Below are 6,559 nucleotides of genomic sequence, written 5' to 3'. Positions count from 1 at the left end.
AAACTGCTCCCCGTAAATTATTAGGACGTTTGGAGAACTTTGATTTCTGCACAAAAATAACACCAAGGCAATTCTGCTGAAAATAGCATCAGTCCAGGTTAGTTCCATTCAAATCATGCAAATTATAGTCCAAAACAAGGGCAAAATCGTTTGGAAAAGTAGATACGTTGGAGACGTATCACGTGACACTAGAGAGGCTATCAATGGTGGAAGGTGAAAGTGCATCTATACCATGGACTCACATTAGTCATGAAGAACTCAGATACTTGTTGCGAAAGTTTTTATTAGTAATCGAAACAAAGTGCTAAACGCATACTCCTAGGGGAAGGGTTGGTAGGTGTTAACCATCGCACGATCCCGACCTCAACACAAAGGATGACAATCAATAGATCAATTATGCTCCGACTTCCTAACATAGCAGTTCACCATACATGCATGCTACGGGAATCACTAACTTCAACACAAGTATTTCTAGATTCACAACACCCTACTAACATAGCTCTTAATATTACCGAATCCACGTCTCAAAACTAATTGAGAGGAATCAAAACTTCTCTTTCTACTCAATGCACATGAAGATGGAGGTTTTTGCATCCTCTTTGGGTACCTATCACCTTTGGGACTACTTTCATAGCATAAGCCAACTAACAAATCACGCACCGCCGTGCTCTAAAGATATAAGTGAAGCACATAGAGCAAAAATATCTAGCTCAAAAGATATAAGTGAAGCACTATGAGCATTCTAGGAAAATCACGATGAGTGCATGCCTCTCTCTCAAAAAGGTGTGCAACAAGGATGATTGTGACACCACAAAAAGAAAAGACTCCTAAGATACAAGACGCTCCAAGCAAAACACATATGATGTGGTGAATAAAAATATAGCTCCAAGTAATGTTACCGATGGATTGAAGACGAGAGAGGGGATGCCTTCCCGGGGCATCGCCAAACTTAGGCTTTTTGGTGTCCTTGAATTTGGCTTTGGGATGCCTTGGGCATCCGCAAGATTGAGCTCTTTCCACTCCTTATCTATTTGTCCATGAAAACATCACCCAAAACTTGAAAACTTCACAACACAAAACTTAAACAGAAACTCGTGATAACATTAGCACAAGAAAACAAACTACCACTTCTTTTGGTACTGTAGCAAACTTGAATTCTATCTATATTGGTGTTGGGCTACTGTATTCTCACTTTTCCATGGCTAGTACCCCCCGACACTAACCATAGTTTCATCAAAACAAGCAACTAACTCAACAAAAACATAATATGTCAAAAACAGACCAGTCTGTAGCAATCTGTATACTTTGTATACTTATGGTACCTCAAAAAATCTGAAACATTACTACGGCCTGGGAAAAAACCATATCAACCAGCAGCAAAAATAATCAACTCAAAATCTCTTTCTGAATAAAAATGAAAAATCATCTCGTGAGCGAAAAGTTTCTATCTTTTTCCAGGAGGATCAAACAACCATTACCAAGACTAGTCATAAAGGTTTTGCTTGGCTCAAACACAAAAGGAAACACAAAAAACACAATCACAACAGAATTGTGATGGTGTGGACGCAACAAAACAAAAAGAAAAAAGATAAATTCATTGGGTTGCCTCCCAACAAGCGCTTTGTTTAACGCCTTTAGCTAGACGTAAAAGCGATAGAATCACGTATCGTCGTCTTTGGTGCTCAAACCATAAGTGGCGCTCATCATGGACTCATAAGGCAATCTTATTTTCTTTCTAGGAAAGTGTTCCATGCCCTTCCTTCAAGGAAATTGAAATCTAATATTCCCTTCCTTCATATCGCTGATAGCACCGATAGTCCTTAGGAAAGGTCTACCAAGAATAATAGGGCATGTAGGATTGCAATCAATATCAAGCACAATGAAATCCACGGGTACAAAGTTCCTATTTGCAATAATAAGAACATCATTGATCCTTCCCATGGGTTTCTTGACAGTAGAATCAGCAAGATGCAAATTAAGAGAACACTCTTCAATCTCACTAAAACCTAGAACATCACATAAAGACTTTGGAATTGCAGAAACACTAGCACCCAAATCACACAAAGCATTGCATTCATAGTTTTTGATTTTGATTTTGATGGTAGGTTCCCACTCATCATGAAGCTTTCTAGGGATAGATACTTCCAATTCAAGTTTCTCTTCAAGAGATTTTATCATAGCTTCGACGATATGATCGGTAAAGGCCTTGTTTTGGCAATAAGCGTGCCGAGAGTTTAACATGGATTGCATCAAAGAAATGCATTCAATCAAGGAGCAACTATCATAATTGAATTCTTTGAAATCCACGGTAGTAATTTCATTAATACTCAACGTTTTAACATCTTCTACTCCACTTTCAATGCTTTTAGCATCAAGATAGATGGACTCCGAATCATTGGGGCACTTTTCAACCAAAGTGGATTCATATCCAGCCCCATAATCATTAGGTTTGACACAAGAAAACAAAGATTCAATGGGAGTCACACCAAGCACTTTAAGATCTTCGTGATTCTCATCACGAGAACACGCCTTTTTAAGCCATTCATGTCTAGCATGAATTTGGGCGGTTCTTTCTTGGCTCTCAATCATGGAAACACGCATAGCTTTCAAAGTTTCATCCATGTTGATTTTGGGAGGAGCACATCTAACTTTCAAAGCATCAACATCACTAGACATTCTATCAACGCTCTTAGCCAAATCGTCAATTTTGAGTAGTTTTTCCTCTATGGACGCACTGAAAATCTTTTGAGAGTTGATGAACTCTTTGATATTACTCTCTAGATCAGAGGGTAATCTATTGTAGTTTCCATGAGTATTGTTGTAGGAGTTGCCAAAATTATTAGAGGAGTTACTAGGAAAAGGCCTAGGAACATAGTTTCTTCTAAAAGCATTGTTGTTGCCAAAGTTATTCCGACCAACAAAATTAACGTCCAAGCTAGCGTTCCTACTCTCAATCAAAGAAGACAAGGGCATATCATTAGGATCCAAAGGAGCACTTCTACTAGCAACCAAATTCATTAACTCGTCCATCTGAGCACTCAACGAGTTAATTTCCTCTATAGCGTGTACCTTCTTACTAGTAGGTGACCTATCAGTGTGCCACTGAGAGTAGTTCGTCATGATGTTGTCTAAGAGCTTTGTGGCTTCCCCTAACGTGATTTCCATGAACGTTCCACCTGACGCGGAGTCCAAGATATTTCTAGAAGCGAAATTGAAGCCAGCATAAAAGATTTGAATAATCATCCAAAGACTCAAGCCATGAGCGGGACAATTTCTAATCATTAATTTCATTCTCTCCCAAGATTGTGCAACATGTTCATGATCAAGTTGCTTGAAATTCATGATATCATTATGGAGAGAGATAATCTTAGCCAGCGGAAAATACTTGGATATATAAGCATCTTTGCACTTATCCCAAGAACCGATACTATTTTTGGGCAAAGAAGAAAACCAAGTTTTTGCGCGATCTCACAACGAGAAAGGAAAAATCTTCAATTTAATCACGTCATTATCCACATCTTTTTTCTGTTGCATATCACAAAGCTCAATGAAGGTATTGAGATGGGATGCGGCATCTTCACTAGGAAGGCCAGAGAATTGCTCTTTCATAACAAGATTCAGCAAAGCGGCATTGATTTCGTATGACTCCGCACTAGTGGCGGGAGAAATCAGAGTACTAATAAAATAATTATCATTAGTATTCGAGAAGTCACAAAGTTTGGTGTTTTCATTCATGATGACTTCAGCAAGCAAGCAAGCACACAAGCAAACAAAGAGCAGGCGACAAAAAGGGCGAACGAAAAGGCAAACAAAAAGGCAAATTGTGAAGTGGGGGAGGGGAAAACGAGAGGCAACTGGCAAACAAAGTAAATGCAAGAGATGAGTTTGCGACACCTACTTGGATGAGTTCTTGACTTGATCTTCCTCCCCGGCAACGGCGCTAGAAATCCTTCTGCTACTTCTCAAACAACAGCGCCAAAAATTGACACGTTGACGCAGACTGGGCTTGCGTTGGTTTTTCCCTTGAAGAGGAAAGGGTGATGCAACACAGGAGTAGTAAGTATTTCCCTCAGTTTGAGAACCAAGGTATCGATCCAGAAGGAGGGTCTCATAAAGTCCCAAGTACCTGCGCAAACACAAACAAGCTTGCACCCAACGCTTCAAAGGGGTTATCAATCCCTTCAAGATTGTTTGCAAAGTGAGATCCGAAGGCGGAAAGTGCAACAAAGTAAAAAGTGTAAGGCTGAAAATATGGTGTGGAGTAGACCCGGGGGCCATAGTGTTCACTAGAGGCTTCTCTCAAAATAGAAAATATCACAGTGGGTGAAAAAATTACTATCGAGCAATTGATAGAACCACGCAAAGTCATGAAGATATGTAAGGCAATGATCATACATATAGGCATCACGTCCGAGACAAGTAGACCGATACTTTCTGCATCTACTACTATTACTCCACACATCGACCGCTATCCAGCATGCATCTAGTGTATTGAGTTCATGACGAACAGAGTAACGCCTTAAGCAAGATGACATGATGTAGAGGGATAATCTCAAACCAATGATGAAAACCCCATCTTTTTACCCTTGATGGCAACAACACGATGCGTGCCTCGCTGCCCCTTCTGTCACTAGGTGAGGTCACCGTATGATATGAACCCAAAACCAAGCACTTCTCACATTGCAAGAATCATAGATCTAGTTGGCCAGACAAAACCCACAACTCGAAGAGAATTACAAGGATATGAAATCATGCATGAGAGAGATCAGAAGAAACTCAAATAAGATTCATAGATAATCTGATCATAAATCCACAATTCATCGGATCTCGACAAACACACAGCAAAAAAGGATTACATCGGATAGATCTCCATGAAGATCATGGACAACTTTGTATTGAAGATCCAAGAGAGAGCAGAAGCCATCTAGTTACTAGCTATGGACCCGTAGGTCTATGGTGAACTACTCACGCATCATCGGAGAGGTCATGGTGTTGATGAAGAAGCCCTCCGTATCCGAATCCCCCTCCGGCAGGGCACCAGAACATGCCCCAGATGGGATCTTGCGGAGACAGAAGCTTGCGGCGGCGGAAAAGTACTTTCGATGATCTCGTGATCTTTTTGGGATTTTTAGGGAATATATAGGCGCAACCCCTAGGGAAGAGGGCATCTAGGGGCCCACAAGCCTGTGGGCCGCGGCCTCCCCCTGGCCGCGGGGTGAGGGCTTGTGGGGCCCCTGGGGCCCCCTGCCTTGGCTCTCAAGTCTCCTGATCTTCTTCCGTTACGGAAAAATTCTTTTCGGGGATTTTATTCCGTTTGGGCTCCGTTTCAAAATCTCCTCTGAAAGGGGTCAAAAACATGGAAACGATAGGAACTGGCACTTGGAACTGAGTTAATAAGTTAGTCCCAAAATATATAAAAGGCATGCAAAACATCCAAAGTTTGACAAGATAATAGCATGAAACCATCAAAAATTATATATACGTTGGAGACGTATCAGATATAACGAGGCTTATGATGACAGAGCGTATCATGCCAAGGGTTTGGATGCACCGGCGAAGTTTGCACCAACTCTCAAGATGAGAAAGGGTGATGCACGGTACCGAAGAGGCTAGCAAAATATGGATGGTGGAAGTGCCAACAATCAAATACTCGCATTAGTCCGAAGAACTCATGCACTTATTATTGTTAACTCTCTATCTAGTCAAGAGATTCACAAAGAGACAAGCACCCCGAGGAGGAGTGTTTGGGGGTTTGGTTATCCTTGTGCATCCTCGACCCATGATAACGTGCGAGTACTTTATATATTCCTACCCCTCCAGAGGTTAGCGATCCATCTAGTAGCTAGAGTTCTCAACTATTTTTTTTGTTTTTGAAAATACACACGGATTTCCAAAAATACAACACTCATCACTAATAGACTCAATCTCTTGACACCAATAGTCCAAACATTACTCAAATCAGTACCTCAAAACTATTGCAAGTTACTACTATACTTAAATAGCAACCTCAATTACCTACTCATGCAAGACACACAACTCAGTGCAACAAGCCAACTCTCTAAACAAGATAATCATGATAACTCAGGAGAGTTCCAAAAGCAACCTAAATAGAAGCTCTTAAAAAGATAAAGCATGAAACTAAGAGCTAAGCATGACAACAACTATGAAAAGATATGTTGTGTTCTAGGGTGGAGTGGAGCGTGTTTCTCTCCCAAACAAAGAAGGCTAGGTTCCAACTTGTTATGAACAACAAGCAAAACTAAAACAAACTAAAAAGTAAAGAGCGGGACGCTCCAAGCATAACACATAACATATGAAGTGATAAAAATATAGCATGGAGAAGGACGAACTGATGATTATTGATGGAGAAGGGGATGCACGGGGGCATCCCCAAGCTTAGACGCTTGAGTATACTTGAATATTTATTGGGGTTGCATGGGGGCATCCCCAAGCTTGAGCGCTTGACACTCCTCGATCTTCTTTCATCATCTTCCATCGCATACTTGAAAACTCCCTTCATACGAAACTCATCATAAGCTGATTAGAGTGGTTACTGCCC

The sequence above is a fragment of the Hordeum vulgare genome, chromosome 4H (assembly GCF_904849725.1).
Source record: "Hordeum vulgare subsp. vulgare chromosome 4H, MorexV3_pseudomolecules_assembly, whole genome shotgun sequence".
Taxonomy (NCBI): domain Eukaryota; kingdom Viridiplantae; phylum Streptophyta; class Magnoliopsida; order Poales; family Poaceae; genus Hordeum; species Hordeum vulgare.
This window is presented reverse-complemented; position numbering follows the sequence as displayed.